The 19058-nt window shown below is 39.4% G+C and overlaps 1 long non-coding RNA gene across 1 annotated transcript; it reads left to right on the top strand.

Moving 5' to 3' along the window:
• Positions 1-9294: 9294 nt before the first annotated feature.
• Positions 9295-18723, top strand: LOC144304742 (uncharacterized). The gene is made up of 3 exons (XR_013371718.1): positions 9295-9697; positions 15089-15116; positions 18612-18723. It is a non-coding gene; the product is annotated as an uncharacterized LOC144304742 (long non-coding RNA).
• Positions 18724-19058: the final 335 nt, after the last annotated feature.

The following is a 19058-nucleotide window of genomic DNA, read 5'->3' as shown; positions in this document are numbered from 1 at the left end:
ATAGGTTCACAGTAAATATAACTACTGCAAAGGACAAGTTAAAAATATAATATTTCTTATTCGACAAGGTTAGTATACTATTTGTCCCTAAAAATCTTTAACTTTTTTTTTTTTTTTAAATCTTTAACCTTCTTTAAAAACAATTTAAGCTCCCTTGGGGTGGAGTGTCTGGGTGGCTCAGTTGGTGAAGCCTCTGACTCTTGGTTTCAACTCAGGTCATGATCTCAGAGTCATAACCTCAGGGTCATGAGATTGAACCCAATGTCAAGCCCTATGCCTGGCTCTGGGCTCAGTGAGGAGTCTGCTTGATATTCTCTCTCCCTCTGCTCTTCCCCTCACTTGTATTCTTTCTGCTCTCTTCATGTCTCTCACATAAATAAATAAACAAAGAAATAAATAAAATCTTACAAAATTTTCCTTGGGTTAGTCTGTCAAGAAGCCAGATTTATTCTGTTTGCACATAAAAGCCCACATGCAACCAGAATAATCTGTTTTTCTAGCAGCATATGGTTACTTTGCAAACTTCAGAAACAGCTGTGTTTGTGTCTCTGAAGAAGCTTTGGAATTTGTTATGTGGTGATGCTATCCAAGAACCGTCCAAGTTTACTTTTATTGTAAGTTTGTGATTTTTGGTAGTCCTGAATTTTGAAAAGTATATAGTTTATAAGAAAATGTTAGTGATTTCTTAACTGGTCTCACAAAAACAATCATGTCACATATTTTTTTTATACAAATGGACTGAATGAACTTGAGTCTGAATGATCAAAGATGAATAAAGGTATTGCTTTATCCCTGTCCCTAACTTCATAAGCATCATAAAACAAAGCAAGCTAGCCCCAGATTATTTGTAAATAGAAGTTTCAGATTTTCCAATTCTGTTCCCTCCCAATTTTAGTTGTAAAATATAATTATCATTTTGAACTCAGGACAAATAGAGTTAGCTTAAAGCTTTCTCAATTAAGATTATGTAGTATCAGGGATATTCTAGTCTTTTTTTTTTTTAAGTTTTATGTATTTAAATAATTTCTACACCTGGTGTATGGCTTCATCTTACAACCCTGGGATCAAGAGTCGCATCTGCCCCCAACACAGTCAGCCAGGTGCCCCAAGGACACTTCAATCAAATTGAAAAACATATTTGGGTTGCTTAAATATCCAAACTTTTAAATATCCCCCCTCGCTTATTGTCAGAAGCTCTTCCAGAGACTACTCTCCTAGTGAAGAAGGAATAATTATCTGTTAGTTTCATCTGTTTCTCTTGTTTGTTAAATTTATTTTTACTTGAAAAATACTGTGCAAAGTATGTACCCAGTTTTATACAAGTATTTCTGTGTACCAAACTATCTCTCCATGTATTCATTTATCATTCCTTCTATCTGTGGGTCTACATAGAGAGAGATGTCAAAAAAGGATGTTCACCTAATGTTAATGATGATTATTTCTACATGGTAGGCTTTTGCTGATTTTTTTCTTTGTAGTACTTTTCTACATTGCTTAAAATTTTAAAACAATGAGTCATTAAATGTAGACATAATAAAGTCATTACTTTAAAATACATGAAAAAGAGAAAATTGCATTTGATAGTCACAGTCTTTGCATTTATTTTTGCCAGTGGAAGATCCCAGAGGAATTAGATAATGCATCTCATGTGCCAATTCCTGAATAATTAAATAAAAATGTCTGTAATATACATGGGTGTACATGTGAGTCGAATAAATGATAGATAAGGTCTATCATTCATTTCTTCAATAGGGAATTCAGCACTTGGGTGTCACATATGTTCAATTTTCTTCCTACCAGTTGGAAACAAGCTCTGAATTGTGCTGATAAAAGCAGAATTCATGAATAGCGGAAGAATAAGAAAAGAATATCTTATGCTTAAGTAAAATAGCGAATCCAGAAGTATGGAAAACGATACTATATTTTATGGAATTATTTTTTTAATTGAAGTATGGTTGACTCACAATGTTACCTTAGTTTCAGGTGTACAACACAGTAACTGGACAAGTTTATACATTATGCTGTGCTCTCCATGAGTGTAGCTGCCATCTGTCACCCCAGGACACTATACAATACAATACTATTGACTATATTCCCTATGTTATACCTTTTATTCCCATGACTTATGCATCCTACAACTGGAAGCTTGTATCTCCCAGTCACTTTCTCCCATTTTGCCTGTTCCCACCCCTCTAAAACTATACTTATTATCACTTTCCATATATACAAAGCAAAACTAAAGAAATCCTGCTTTTTTAAATAAAGATTTTATTTATTTATCCATGAGAGACACAGAAAGGCAGAGACATAGGCAGAGGGAAAAGCAGGTTCCATGCAGGGAGCCCGACGCGGGACTCCATCCTGGGACTCCAGGACCGCCCTCTGAGCCAAAGGCAGACGCTCAACTTCTGAGCTACCCAGGAGTCCCAGAAATGCTGCCTTTTCTATTAAAAGCAAGTTTCTAAAGATATATGAATGAGTATCCTTTTATATGAATGAGTATTCTTTTAAAAAGAGATTTATTTTATTTTATTTTTAAAAGATTTTATTTATTTATTCATGAGAGACACAGAGAGAGGCAGAGACATAGGCAGAGGGAAAAGCAGGCTTACTGCAGGGAGCCTGATGCAGGACTTGATCCCAGGACCCCAGGATCAAGACCTGAACCAAAGGCAGACGCTCAACCACTGAGCCACGCAGGTGCCCCAGATTTATTTATGTTAGAGAGAGAGAGACAGCGCCAGTGTGAGTGAGGGGAGGGGCAGAGGGAGAGAGAGAGAGAATCTCAAGCAGCCTGCCTGCTGAGTACAGAGCCCGACTCTAGGCTCCATCCCAGGATCCTGAGATCAAGACCTGAGCCAAAATCAAGAGTTGGCCAGTTAACCCACTGTGCCACTCAAGTGCCCCAAGAATGAGTGTTCTTAATATACTTTGCATTTTTTTCTGGAGAGCAACACCAAAATATTCTTTGATATCTATCTTTCATTTATGTTGTAGAAAGGCTTAGGAAATTTCATGGTGGTCTATGAGAGAAACACACTAAAAACCCAGGGCTAGTTAAGCCTCCAGGAGGCTAGTGAAAGGTTAGGTAACTATCAAGAGAAAATGCTAGTTCTTTCGTCGGCTTCATTTCAAAGGTGACTTATTTTATTGGCAGCTTGATATCTCTAAGTATGTGTGAGAAATTTTTTTAAATTTTTATTTATTTATGATAGTCACAGAGAGAGAGAGAGGCAGAGACACAGGCAGAGGGAGAAGCAGGCTCCATGCACTGGGAGCCCGACGTGGGATTCGATCCCGGGTCTCCAGGATCGCGCCCTGGGCCAAAGGCAGGCGCCAAACCGCTGCGCCACCCAGGGATCCCTGTGTGAGAAAATTTAAAATAGGTATGCATTTTTTCTGTTACTGGGTATCATCATTTGGCTAAGATCGTCACAATTCTGTGGGGCATCTACCTGGCGGCTGCCATTGGTTGGGTTGGTTGCATTGGCCTAGTAACTGCTCCTTCGTCCTCTAGCAGCTTCCCACTTTTTCTGGGGGTAAAGGAGTAGCTGATGCTTCTGCCCCTGGCAGCGATGCCAGCTCTGGGCCCCTTGCTAGTTTACACCGAGGGAGGTGCTCCTGGCTGGCCACAGAGCCTCCTCTGCGTGTAGTTGGGTGACCCTCCCGGAGTAACTAAAATCCAATCATTTCCCCACCCTGTTTCAACTGGCTTGAGTGGGTCCCATGTTGCCTCTCAGAACCCTGTCGGATGCACTGCCCTCAAGGAACTTAAAAACTCAGTAGTAAGGAAGATCAGACAAGTCCAAAAATAACTTTAAGTGCTTTATGGGAGCTTCACATGCTTCGGACTGTGTCTACACAGCACAAAATGAAGTGGCAGTCTGGTGCTCATCCAGCTGCTTTAACAAATTTGGCAGCCCCCTGGATACCTAAGACTTCCAAGTCTATCATAAGAGCTCTGGAGAAGGGATTCCACAATTTGCACTAGAAACTCTCTGTGAGTTGCTTCGTAGACTGGTACTGGAGAAATGGAATAGGGTTTTTTTTTTTTTTTTCTTTCCTTCCATCTCTTTTGGTTTACAGGAACTTAGCTCATAGTGGGAATTTGGAACTAAATGATGACAAAGTCCCACTACCGATTGCTCCTTGCTTTGTGTCATGGTTTGATTAATTTTAATTCTTTCCACTTCGAAACCCTCTGCACTCCACCTTGCATTCTGTACCCATGTCTGTCATGGACGATGGCTGTCTGTTGCCATGGTGATCTGCACCCATGTCTATCTCCTCCAGGAAAGGAGAGAGATATTCATCTTCCTAACTCTGGACTCCCCACCCAACCTATATTGGCTTTGTATACCATAATTATTGAATTTTTTAAAAGGAATTATCTGTGTGCCCTGCGCTGGTCCTGCTACAAGGTGCTGCCCCTCATACTTGGATTAAGATGATAAAGTAAGGGAAATTTGTCTCTATATCTTCTTTTTGAGGCACTTTCTGCTACCCCTCCGTCTACACATACAGTCCAGCCAGTTAGCTCTAAGCACCAACTGCCATGTTCTCAACCTGGTTACATGAGTGGTTGAAACTGGTCACAGAAGTTTTTTTTTTTTTTTTTTTTTATTTATTTATGATAGTCACACAGAGAGAGAGAGAGAGAGAGGCAGAGACACAGGCAGAGGGAGAAGCAGGCTCCATGCACCGGGAGCCCGATGTGGGATTCGATCCCGGGTCTCCAGGATCGTGCCCTGGGCCAAAGGCAGGCGCCAAATCGCTGCGCCACCCAGGGATCCCTGGTCACAGAAGTTTAATGTACCTTTCGGCCTGCATGCTGTATTTCATGATCAAAATAAGTAAGGGGTGCCTGACTGGCTCAGTCAGAGAGAATGCATCTATTTTTTTTTTAAAGATATTACTTACTTATTTGAGAGAGAGAGAGAGAGAGGTATCGAGAGAGAGCACAAGCAGCGGGGAGAGGGAGAAGCAGATTCCCACCGAGCAGGGACACCGATGCAGGGCTCTATCCCAGAACCCTGGGATCATGACCTGAGCTAAAGGCAGATGCTTAACGAACTGAGCCACCCAGGTGTCCTGAGCATGTACCTGTTAATCTCAGGGTGGTGAGTTCAAGCCTCAGGTGTGGCGTAGAGTTTACTTAAAATAAAATTTTAAAAAATTAGCGAAGTAATGCTCTTTCAAAACAGGTGTCCAGCCTGGGTTTCCCACTGAATGAGAGAGAAAACTGTTTTAATATGTATTAAGCTTTATTCTAAAGGCAAGAGTAAGGCATTAAGAGAGTTAAGCTGTGAGACAGATTGGATGGAAAGAGAATCAGTGAGGCCACTTAAGGGTTCATTTCCATAGCCTTCATGAGAGATGATGAAGTTTGAGGCCAGGAAGAAGATGGAAAAACATAAGACAGACACTTTGGAGGAAAAAATGGGAAGGAGTTGGTAAGACCAGATATAGAGCTTGGAGCTCTAGCAATAGAAATGATTGGGGAAATTTTTTTTTATTATGGTAAAATACACATAAATCAAAATTTATCATTTTACCCACTTTTAAATGTACAATTCAGTGGCGTGAAGGGCATTCACATTGTTGTGCAACCATCACTATTATCCATCACCAGATCTTTTTCATTTCCCCAAACTGAAACTCGTACTCACTAAACACTAACTTTCCATTCCCTCCTCTCCCCAGCCCCTGGTAACCACCATTCTCATTTCCATCTCTGTGAATTTGCCTATTCCTCATACCTTACATAAGTGGAATCATATAACATTTGTCCTTTTGTGTCTGGCTTATCTAAATTACCATAATGTTTTCAAAACAGAAATGATTTTGCTGTGCCTCACCTCCATTACAAGTCATTTGAGATAAAATTGTGGTTTTCAACATGACACTAAATTAAACATATGCTTAAATTTAAGAAAGCATATCTCTGGGTTTTCTTTTCTTTGCTTTTTTTTTTTAAAGATTTTATTTATTTATTCATGAGAGACACACAGAGAGAGGCAGAGACACAGGCGGAGGGAGAAGCAGGCTCTCTGTGAGGAGCCCGACGTGAGACTTGATCCCAGGACCCAGGATCACGCTCTGAGCTGAAGGCAGATGCTCAACCACTGAGCTACTCAGGCGTCCCATCTCTGGGTTTTCTGACTGCAAATTTTGGATAATTAAACTTTTCTCCCTTTTCTGCGTCTGGGGTGTGAGTGGGATGTATGTAGAGTAGGAGCTACTCTCATTTTACCTACTGGGTATTCAACTGCTCAGAGGCCTTCCAACACTTGGAAATGCTGCATTTTCAGATTTTCCTCAAATTCTCCCTAAACTCAAATATAGCTGTCAGGTCTCCTATTTCCTTTGGGTTCTGTTCTCTGCTAATAGGTTGAGGATGCTGACAACAGGCTGGCCTACATTTCTCAGGTAACATATTTAAATTTTGATCAGGAATATCTATATCTATATCTAATCTATCTATCTATTTATCTAACTATCTATCTATCTTTTTTTTTTTTTTTTACGAGACCCTAATGAGTCCTAGAGACATTGTAGAAATGGAAACTTTGAGAGGATGTGAGACTTTGGTCAAAGCAGGCTTGGGACTCTCCCAAATCTCTCATGCAGATGAACACCTAGGATAGCTGTTTGGCTCCAGCAAAGGCCACTAAAGGTGGATGGTGCTTCAGGTGGCACAAAGCAAGGAGTAGAGAAGGAACTTTTCACAGCATAGAATCCTCTCTGTTTGGGCTGGAAAGAGCCTTAGTGGTTTTCCACTCCAGTCCCAAAACATGGGCTTGGAAATCAGAAAACCTGTGTTCAAATTTAGACTCTACTCTTGACTATTTGACCTTGGGCAAGCCACTTGACCTCTTCTGCACTTCACTTTCCTTATGGGGAAATGAACAAAATGGTATCTACCTCATAAGATCATGGTAAGGATTAAATAAAACAATATCTAAAAAGTATTTCTACATTTATAAACTTAGTAGCTTAGAGCAACAGTAATCATCCATAATCTCACAGTTTCTGTGGGTTAGGAATTCTGGAGTGGTTTGGCTGGGTTGTTCTGGCTCAGGATTTCTCACAAGGTTACAGTCAGATGTCAGCAGTCTGATGGCTTGGTGGGGCCTGAGGGATTCATGCCCAACATGGCTCCCTCACACGGCTGGCAGGTCAGTACTCTCCATGTGGGCCCCTCTGTGGGCTGCTTGTGTGTCTTCGTGACATGGTTACTGGCTCCTTTCAAAACAAGTACATCAGGAAACCAAGATAAAAGCTCTAATACCCGAACTCATCTGAAATGACGCATTATACTTTGGAATGTTCTACTAGTCTCACAGGCCCATCTCTGTTCCAGTGTGGGAGTGGGCTGCACAACGATGTGAAGAGCAGGAAGTGAGGTCCTTGGAGGCTGGCTACTACTTCCATCTTTGGCTCCAATTCTAGCTATGAATTACCCCAGGAATAGGAGAAACATGGCGGTGGGGTGAGATCTGGAGGGAGGCCAGAAATTGGACCTGATGGGACAGGCAGGAAGACACAGAAACTAACTTCATCCAACTTTCCCTGCCCCAACAGAGGGTCTGAAAGGACAATACTAATCCATTGGTGGTTGTTTTGAAAAGCAGTTTACCATCAAAAATATGAGGTATGTTTATTTTCATGTTTTTATTTTGCTTTAAAATATTCATTAGTTTGCTTAAAAGATAGTATAAAGATCCTCATAGATGCATCAATCAACACATTTACTTGCTCATTTTTCTTCTAATTTTAGTTTTCAAAAATACCCAAAGGCTACCTCCATTACAGGGTAATGGACTGCAAAATCTTATTTAATTACAATGAACATATTTAGTGGAGTTACAAAAAAGAAAAAAATATGTAATTCTGTGTCTGTCAGTTTAAAAGAATCAAAGTCTGTTATTTTAAAAGAATCAAAACCTTTATTCTCATTCTCCTCTACCACCCTCTTCCATCCTCATTCACTCTGACTTCACAGACCTTGAGAAAGCAGGTGTTCCTGGATGTCTACACTCAGGCGGCCTTGGAGACCCATGGATCAGGACTCTAGGCAGATGGATGAATCTAACACATTCCAGGTTTGATTCTGATATAGGGCTTTATGTGGCTCGCCACCACCAATTTCCAGAGCCTTCTTCCTCTGCAGACTGAGAATGCTCAGCAGACAGATTACATTGGGGGACCTTGGGACACAAGCATTCCCACTGTCTATGAGCTCTTCTGGTGCATTCTCTACTTACCTTGAAGACAACACAAGCATTTTTTGAGGTGATAAACTATGACCTTATGACAACAGTCTTATTTATGATTCTTGAATTATAAAATATTTTAATGGGAGAATTTCCCCAGAAATTTAAGAGTGATAATTAAAAATAGATAAAACACACAAGTTCAGGAAAACTTAGTACACTCAAATTCTTCCAGCAGATCCTGGTACCATTATATACACGATTATATTTAATTCAATCTAAGATGATTACTTCAAACTGGATTCTCCTGCTCTCTATTTCTGGTTCCTCAGGGATCCTATGAAAAATCTGAGGAAATTTCTTGCTGATTGGGGAGATATTAAACTGCAACATATGGCCCACACATGTGATTAGTATTCCTCTAAGGAAAAATGCAAAGGATTATATTTAGAATACAGGGTATGTGCTCAGTGGTTCTGGATGACCCAGGGGATTATTAGGTTCTTCTTGTGGAATTTTCTATAGTTGAAAGATGAATCCGGAATTCTGAATGTTTGGTGTGGACATTGGAGTTCATCTGTAAGATTTTGCAGGTGTGAGGCCTGCCAAATTTTCAATATCATGTAGTTTCTTGAAAGGTATTCATACTGTTCCTCAGAGATTTTCTGATTTTCAGGGTCTCTACTACATATTTTAGAGGAGTCTTTTCACACAAGTATCTTCTGAAGTAAAAAATTAATAATTCATGAATAATATGTTATTGGCCCCCAAATAAAATGAGTTGAGCCTATAATAGCATTGCCAGTTTTGTGCTACAGTACTTCAAATGAAATTATTCTAAATTTCTTTCCTTTTCACTACAAATGTGTTTTACCACATATTTGATGACGGAACTAGAGAATGGGACATGGTTTCTTTTTTAAAGATTTTATTTATTCGAGACATAGTGTGTACAAGTGGGGGCTGGGCAGAGGGAAAGGGAGGAGCAGACTCCCCACTAAGCCCGTAATGGGGCTCCATCCCAGGACTTCACGATCATGACCTGAACTGAAGGCAGATGCACAACCAACTGAGCCACTCAGGTGTCCTGGGACATGGTTTCTGATGAAACTCTGACACTCATATTATGGTCCCGGGAGGCCACTGGCAGATATCAGGAGGACCTGCTGCCTTGGTCCAAGGCCATGGCTAATCTGACCATCTCAGAAGCTCCTAAATACCTTTTCGATCTTCAGGTAAAATGTCCTCTACTGGCAATATGAACTCCTTGTTTTGTAAGTATCCAACCTCAACCACTGAAGTCCTAAAGAATGTCAGGGCTTCCAACTGCCTATATGTGGCCTTTCCATTTGAATATCCTACTGGCAGCTCAAAATCAGTATCCCCTGCCCAATCTACTCCTCCAGCAAACTGCTTCTCCTTCTTGGTTACCTGACTGCTATCAGCTTAGTGACACCAACTTCTCATTTCCAGTCACTCAGGTGAGAATTTTGGGGGGAGTACAATTTTATTCGTTCTCTTACACTAACCTCTTTTGAAGTCCCTTGATTCCTTTTTCTTTTCAAGCATTTGGATTCACTTTCCACATTTTTCTCCTTTGACATCATGTGGGAGGCTTTGATTATGGCTGTTTCCCACTACTCCAGTGCCTTCCCGTCCGGTTCAGCCTCAGTTCTGCCCAGTGATTCTTCATGAACCATCTCCCTTTCACGTGTGTTACTGTCCTGGGCTCTAGGCATTGATCACAAGCTTAAACTATTTTATCTCACTCTCAAGGACCTCCTCTAATAAGAACCTACTCATCTGGCTTCCCATTACTGCCAAAAACACTCCCCCCTCTACTTCAATCAGATTAATTTCCTTCTGTCTTTTTCCCTTTATTATCATATTAAACTCTTACTTGTTTCTGTTTCATTTTTTTTCTTCCTGAAATATTCCTTTCCCACCTTTCAAATCTCTATATTTGGAACTCTGATAATCCCACCTCACAGTAGCTTCTTCTTTCCCTGCACCTAAAAGCACATCAAAACCATAAAAATGTGTTCCTACTCTTCAATCCAGTAATACCATTTCCAGAACTGTATCCTAAATCATTAACATTAACAAATTAGAGAAAGCTCTTGTGCACAAAGTTTCCCCTCCCCTCTGACACTATTGATAATATTACTGAGGAATGGCAAACAAACTATATGTCCAGAGATAGAAATTATTGTACATCACTCTATAAGATGCACAAAATGAATATTATGAAGACTATGTAGTTACATAAAATTTGTAAAAAATATAAAGCTAACTGGACAGTAGCAACAGAATATAATATTGCATGTATATAAACACTTTAAATCAGCCTTTAATATGCAAAACATTTTAAATCAACCCTTAACATGCAACTATAAACACTTTCAGCCCTTAATATCCCAAATTTTAAACAAGCTTGATTATGAAACGGTAAAGAGATAATGTAAACCTAAAGACATTGCTGACACAAAAAAACACTTTCATTTACAAGTTTCTATGTAAATAAATTTGGATTTTTGTGAAAAAGAATGTAACATCTTTTATGTGCCTATGACATTCTAGTTATTTTATATCTCATTTAATCCTTACAATATACCCAGAGAGGGAGATATTATTAGCTACATTTTATAGATGGATAAAATAGACTGGGCAAGGTTAAATAATTTTCGTAGGATCACAGAGTAGGAAGTGGAAGGTTCAGGATTTCCGCCTGATTTTGCTGTATGGTAATCTGAAACAAAATTAAACACTTCTTTATTCTTAATAAACAAATTTAAACAATTCTTTATGCCTTTTAAAAAAATTTTTATTTATTCACGAAAAACACAGAGAGAGGCAGAGACATAGGCAGAGGGAGAAGCAGGCTCCCTCGTGGAGAGCCTAATGTGAGACTCAATCCCAGGACCCGGGATCACGACCTGAGCCAAAGGCGATGCTCAACCACTGAGCCACCCAGGTGCCACAACAATTTTTTATTCTTAACAGAATTTCTATTATTGAGGACCTGAGTATTAAATAATGTGCCTATTGCAAACTTTAAAAAGTTGGGGACAAGAGTAAGACAGAGAAGGGGAGGTTGGGAATTAGTTACATGGACTTCTGAAGAAGTAATCAGAAACAATACAGAAGTTAATGTCCATTCTGGTGGACAGAGGGCCTTGTGGGAGCTCTGGTTCACCATTTTCAGCTTAACATTTATGATTCAGAAGTGACAATGATAAAACCGTGCAAGCACTTGAATGATTTGATTAGGATGCAACCCACCCTCAAAATCAGAAAAACGGATGCTACCACCTTTCTGTAAACCCGCAGTTCAGTTGGTACTTCATGACACTGGTTTTGAGTAATCTTTCAGCTTTCCAAAGATAGTTGGCTCTCCAGACTCCAATTTGTTTCTGTGGCAGAGGATTCTGTAGTCATGTCCCATATATGGATAATAAGAAGCTTTGAAATTTTGGCAATCTTTGACTGCAAGGAATATGTCTGTCTGCAGAAGATCTTGTAAAAATAATGTTGGCAAAAACCTAATTTTACTAAATTCATGGAACTGGTAGCTAACTGGGAAAGGTATTAACTCGGAGATCCATACGTTGTTCCCCTGGGACTTGAAAACGTGGATTTCCTATTGAATAGGACAGGTGAGATGTTTCTAGCTTCTTCCATGGTCTTCAAGCTACATGGGGATTGCCTAGGCACTGTGGATGAAGTGCTAGTGAGAAATTGAATCTTACAGTGATTTGGTTATCAGGTTAGTTTTTGGAAGTATATTGTACTTTTCAGAGCCTACTAATAGATAATGCCATTAGTTTAAAAGATGAGGCTCTTCATGCCTAAAAGAACTCAAAATTTGTTTTCCATTGGTGTGCCAATTTATTTACTCACAAGCATCAGCAGATAATTTTCAGACAGTCTATGGGGGTAGCATGAATTGGAGTACTATTGCCTGGAAAAGCACTTTGTTGCTAGAGTGAACAAGATAGGCAAGGAAGGAGTATACCTCTGTTGTGTGGGAGAGTGTTCAGGTAAGACGTCTGAAGCCTAAAAAGGTTAAAGGGCAATGATACTGCCCTCTCCCTTCCTGTACATGCAACTTATGCCTTATGTTATGTTGTTTTGACTTCTTTTTGCTTTCAAGTTTTCCCATACTATACATTTTAACTTGAACCCACTGTGCAAAAATTCTGGGGTGGGGAGGTAGTGGGGGAAATTTTAACCTCCTGTGATATGGTCCTAAGTTTTGTATCTCTCTTGGGGTAGCACTACATTGGTTAAAATTTGTAGTTTTGTGAAACCTTTTCCTTGGTAAAGAGTGAGAAGTCCAAGGTTTGGGAGGACCCCATGTCCACCAGTCATCTTAGCATTGTTACCAATAGTTCATGAAATGATTAAGTTGTGTGGTATTGAAATCTCGAACAGTTTTAAAAATTGAAGTTCTTTACGTGATCCGTTTTAGGAGACAGAAAATGCTGAAATTAGCAAATGTGCATGGAATGACTCAGAATATCCACTGACCCTACTATCTGATGACCTTAACCGCATGGGAGAGAAGAGAGGCCCATTGGAACTTCTTGTCTCTTTTTAAAAATACTTTTACGTCTACCTAAAGTCTCTTTTTATTATGAAAAGTTAGAAACAATTTGGCTTTTAAATCTAAGAATAAAATAAAATAAAATAAAATAAAATAAAATAAAATAAAATAAAATAAGATGGAATTAGCGAGGGAGATAAAACATAAGAGACTCCTAACTTTAGGAAACAAACAAGACCGGTAGAGGGGCGGTAGGTGGGGGCATAGGGTAGCTGGGTGATGGGCATTAAGGACAGCACTTGATGTAATGGGCACTGGGTGTTATTTGCAACTGATGAATCACTAAATTCTACCTCTGAAACTAAGAATATACTGTATGTTAATTAATTGAATTTAAATAAAAATGTCAGTAAACAAAACAAAACAAAACCAGAATTCTATTCAGTTGAATGATTTTCAAGCTAGATGACTAGTGATTCAACTTGATATTTTCTTAGCTTCTATTTTCTCAAAAAGAGTTGAATGTTTTTACTTTTGGTATGCATCCGATAAGCAGAGTATAGATTACATGCCTAAGTATACTGTCCAAGGATTCTATTATGGAGAAATTTTAGAGTTTATCCTGTCATATTGGTTGTTACATCAATGGTAGTGTTTTTAATAAAAGCATGACTTTTGGCCATCATTTTATTTCCCCTTCACTGGGATATAATCAGCATCAGACTTTCTTCAGATTGTGAAGAAAAAAAAACCCCTATTATTCTATCAGTGACCTTTGGCAAGCGGCTGCTCTCTTGAACTGTTCATGTCTCTGGAGTGTTTGACTAAGGTTTCTTCTGGTCAAGTCATTGACAATTCAAATGTCAAACAACAATGTGGCCATTTTTCATCTTGAGATAACTGTTTCTCTAATAAGATGATCAATTAGTCTTATTCACATTACAACATACCTTCTCATGTATTTTTATGCCATCCAGAGATCTCTATAGTCCTATTACCTTCTTATTAAAAACCCTCTTCATTTAGATTTCAGGCTATTAGAATATATAATCAATCCAAACACACCTCATGTATGACCTACGTGTATTAACATTCTTTATACCAATGCATCCTCCAAAGGTGGTATTATGGAAAAAAAAATCTATTCTCAAGGATCTGAATTAAAGTCTTCCATAGAAAATGTCCCACTTTTGGTAAACTAACATTTTAGAAGTGGGCTTTTCACTGAAGCAAAACTTACATTTAATTACAATTCCTTGGGATTTTTTTCAGTTGGAAACCAGGCATTTCATGGAATGCCTTACAAGAAAAATTATAATACTTGTTTGCTTTTTTGCAAGAAAACACTTAAGATGTCATACTTGCTTTTAAAGAAAAGTGTAATGTGGGAAACATTAGGTGTACATTTTGTGAAGAATTCTCAGCCCATCATTATATATACTTTGGAAAGTTTTCACTGTTGTCTGGGATTGTGTACATGCAGCTGCTTCAAAGGTAACCAGGTTTAATTAATTAATTATTTTTTTGGTGCAGAAAGGTGGTTTTATTAAAAGTACGGGCACAGGACCCCTGGGTAAAAAGAGATGCATGGAGTCATGAGGTGTGGCCTATTGTATACTTTCAAGTTGGGAGTGGGTGAAGGAGAGGATAAGGCTCCCAGGTATTTTGGAAACAAGGTTTCCAGGCCCCTGATGGGGCTAGCTATTGTTTGAAAAGTCATTCTTACTGTTTGGTAAAAACTCAGTCATGAGGCTCTTCAGATGTACATTAGTGGGTCATATGCCACCAGATTTTAAATAGGAACTACTGCTTTTTCTTAGTTCCTTGTTAATGATAATATCCTCTGCATCTACCCACATTTTCAAAAGTGCTTTACATTACAGTTGGACAATTTATAAATCCTTCCCAAGAGATACCTACAGTTTAGAGAGATCTATGAATGCTCTCATTTTTAGAGATCTTATTTTTAATTAATGAAACTTAAAAAGGCCCTTTCTGAGAATGGTACTTGGAGCTCAGAGTGCTTATACCTCTGAATAGAAACTGTTTTAAATCATTTTGGGGGGCATAATAAAAATATAGTACTGTGGGTATATGTGTATGTGTGTCTGTGTGTAGCGAGGGAGAAAAAAAATGCCATGTCCGGAATTAGTCTTTAGTAACACATTTCAGAGATTTGGAATATTTAACATATTCAAAACAGCTAGCTTAAAATAATAGCAAAATACTTTCCTACATTTGAAAGTGAGACAGCCGTTCCAATAAGCATTATAAATAGAATAATCGTCACTGGTTCATTAATTCTTTCTCTTTTTCCTATGACAAGCTGGTGACAAGCACCTAATCTGGGCCAGGTAAGTACAGAGCGCTGGCAATACAAAGATAAATGACAATCTGTGCCCTCCTGGAGATATTTTTCCTCCTGGAGTTTTAAAGTTTAATTTCACTTGTGCTTTTATTAGGAAGGAAAGGGAGAAGAGGAGGGAAATGATGGTCTAAAAAAGGGATGGGTCAGAAAAGTTATTATTCAGCTTTTCTTGGGTGATTTTTTAAGAGATTTTATTTATTTATTCATGAGAGAGACACAGAGAGAGGCAGAGACACAGCCAGAGGGAGAAGCAGGCTCTCTGTGGGGAGCCTGATGTGGGACTCGATCCCAGGACCCCGGGATCACGCCCTGGGCTGAAAGCAGGTGCTCAACCGCTGAGCCACCCAGGTGCCCCTCTTGGGCAATTCTGAACCTAGTCCATTATTATAAAGTTCTCAATTATTTCTCCATCTGAAATGAAACATACACCCCTTTTCTCTTGCACAAAGAATGAATAATAACACGATGAGAGCGTGGGATCTGGAGTCAGGTAGGTATGGGCTGGAATACTAATCCTGCCACCAATTTGATTGTACCTTTCCGTGATTTACTTAATTAGCCTCTCTGTGGATTGGTTTTCTCATCACACAATGGGAGTAAAAAATGCCAGGTCCTGGCTAAAGGCTGTTTCTTTTCCCTTCTTGGCTCTTCTTTTCCTTTCATGCACTGAATATTATTGATCTGAAAATGAGGCACCACACCAAAAATTTAAAATAATTTGAAACTTGGGAATTGTATCTTTCAAATGATGTAGCATAATTGCTAACCTTGATGTTTTATAAGGCACTGGAGTAAAAATGATGTCAGGGCTCCCTAATCCCTTGGTCTGGCTATACATGTTTGGCACAGATCCCAGACTAAATATAGCAAGTCTTGCTTCTTGGGTCAATATAATTTCTAATCCCTAGGTTGAATGAGCAAATCTTCCCAGACAAGATTTAATTCACAAATGCATTTAGGTAGACACTGGATATATCTAACTGTACATCATCAAGTGAAAACAGGTCATCAGCATTAGCTTGGCTAACTGAAAAGAAACTTGCATTAGGAAACCAGCAATCTCACCAACAAATCCTGCTGGGGATGGACTAAACATAATTGTTCATTGAAAAAAAATTAAAAATAGAATATTAGGGATATATTCTCCCATTGATAGTTGCACATAATTCCCTGAAGTGTTAATGGAAGCTCAGCAAGTGCATCATCAGGAAAATCTGCCTCTTAACATCCACATTCATCTGTCAGTCTCTTTCCACAGACTCTTGAAGTGGAGTGGAAAGGGGAAAAAAAATCCCATAGAATTTCCAAGTAAGAGAAGTCCATCACTTTGCACTTACCAGTTCACCACACTATCTCGCCTTCACTTTAGAATAGCTACACTATTGGGAATCATGTGTTCCCATCCCTGGAGGATGGACTTTGCTGTCTTTATCTTTCTGGACTAGATAGATTAATGGGATTCCATGTAACTTAACCCATGAAGGGCAAGTTTTAAGCCAGGTCCTTCTTACTTACACGGACTTTAAAGACATTCCCTTCCTGCCTTTGCCAAAATGTCTCTGAGTTCTTGGACTTAGAGCTGGGAGCAGGCTTTGTACTCCTGGAATCTCAGAAGACGTGAAAGGTCTCTATTTTTCCATTCATTTCTATTGAAACAAACAAGCTTATATTTTCCAATTTCTTCCCTAACTAAAATCAATTTCTGTGGTGGATGAAAGTTACTATCACAACTCAGTGTGAAAAGTCAATGAGAAATTGAAGACTGCTGTTCCTGCGACTACTTCCAATGATTGCAGTAGCAGGCTTAAACTGCCTTCACGGGAGTCCTGTAAGCCAGGCCCCAAAGAATTCTTATATTTCTGTGTAACCCCTTCCAGTAAAACAGCATTCAATCTAACTGAGACTGAGTCAGCTACACTTCTGCGATTTGTTTGGCTTGTGGCTTCTATTGGTTTTCTATTACTGCCTTAGCAAATTATCACAAACTCAGTGGTTTAAAACAACCCAAATTTATCATCTGGCAGTTCTTGAAGGCAGAAGTCTGATGCAGGTCTCGCTGGCCTAAAACTAAGGTGTTGGCAGGGGTATGTTCCTTTCTAGGGGCCTGAGGGGAGAACAAGTTTGCTGGTATTTCCAGTTTCTAGAGGTACCTGTGCTAGAAGAAGTTGCTGAATCCTCTTCCCAAAAATACTGGGTCTGGGGTGGGATGATAAAAAGAAAAGAAGAGCTCTGTTTTGTGAGTCTTTTGTATTAATGGCCGCTATGGTAGGCAGCCTTTAAGGTGACCCCAATGATTCCAGTTCCCTGAGTGTGAGCTGGGCCTAGTGACTTGCTTTTGACCAACAGACTATGGCAAAGATGATGAGAATTTGGTTCTGAGGATAGGCCGCAGGGAGACTCTGGCTTCCCTCATGCTGGCGCCCATGTGTTTGCTCTGATGGGAATCAGTTGCCATGTTTTGAGGATGGCGTGAGAGAGAGGCGCCATGGCAAGGGTCTGAGGTAGGCTCCGGGGACAGAGGCAAACCCCGGCTAGTGGAAGGGGAGGCAGGCGGGATGGGGTACTGAGTGACGGGCACTGGGGAGGGCACTTGAGGGACGAGCACTGGGTGTTATACTATATGTTGGCAAATGGAACTTCAATTAAAGAAAAAAAAAAAGAAAAGAAAAGAAAAGAAAAGAACCCAGGCCCTTGGGATGCCTGGGTGGCTCAGTGGTTGGGCATCTGCCTTCGGCCCAGGTCATGATCCTAGAGTCCCTGGATCAAGTCCCACGTCGGGCTCCCGCGGGGGGCTTGCTTCTCCCTCTGTCTCTGCCTCTCTCTGTGTGTCTCTTATGAATAAATAAATAAAATCTTAAAAAAAAAGAAAGAAAGAAACTCAGGCCCTCAATGCAGAGGATCCGAATCCTGTCAACAAGCGCTTGAATGCACTTGGAAGTGGGTCTTTCCTTGCCCAGGCCTTGGGGCAGCTGCCATCCTTGAGGCTGAGGCATCCCGCAAGGTGGAGCCTGGATTTCTGATTCACAAAAACTTTGGGAAAACAAACACTTGTTGTCTTCAGCCTCTAAATTTGGGGATAATTTGTGTCCTAACAATAGATAACGAATACAACAATGGAACGGCATTTTGGCAAGTTTGGAAAATAGAGGGGGAGAAAAATGATCCAAAATTCTACTACTCAGTCACAACTATGGCTTTATTTTTGTGTGTTTTGCTCCAATTGGCATATGTACATACACATACATTTCTACTGCTGATATGCATAATGTGAATAAAATTTCACATCCTATTTTTTCATTTAACACTATGCCATAAGTATTTCCATGTTTCTTTAAGAATTTTTGTACTTATGGGGCATCTGGTTGGCTCAGAAGAGCATGGGACTCTTGATATTGGTGTGAATTCGAGCTCCAAGTTGAGTGTAGAGAATACTTAAAGTAATAAATTTTTTAAAAAAGAATTTTGTACTTTATTTTTAAAGGCACGACAATCTCTGAAGAGGAAATGCCACAATTCAGCTGATTTCCTCATTCTCTTTGGGCATCTTCATTACTTCCTATTTAATTTGCAATTAAAAATAATGTGGGAACCATCAGCTTTGTGGATGTGGTTTTTTTTTTCTCTTCCCACTTTAATTTTTCTCATATCTTTATCTTTCTTGGTACATTTCTCAATTTGCTATAGTAACTCCTCCGATAATCCTCAGTGGTTGGTGGATGGCAAAATTTCCGAGTCACTTCATGCTAAAGCTGTCTTTGTTTTTCTTTTCATTAAATATTAATCTAGATGGCTATTGATTTTTGGTTGAAAATTGCGATGCCCAAATATATGGCAATATCAAACCTAAGAAAAATTCTACCTCTCCAATAAGAATATAGTTTCAAAGTTTTTAGCCAGTTTGAGTAGACAATTTTATACATGGAAACAA

The sequence above is a fragment of the Canis aureus genome, chromosome 34 (genome assembly GCF_053574225.1).
Source record: "Canis aureus isolate CA01 chromosome 34, VMU_Caureus_v.1.0, whole genome shotgun sequence".
Classification (NCBI taxonomy): domain Eukaryota; kingdom Metazoa; phylum Chordata; class Mammalia; order Carnivora; family Canidae; genus Canis; species Canis aureus.
This window is presented reverse-complemented; position numbering and strand designations above follow the sequence as displayed.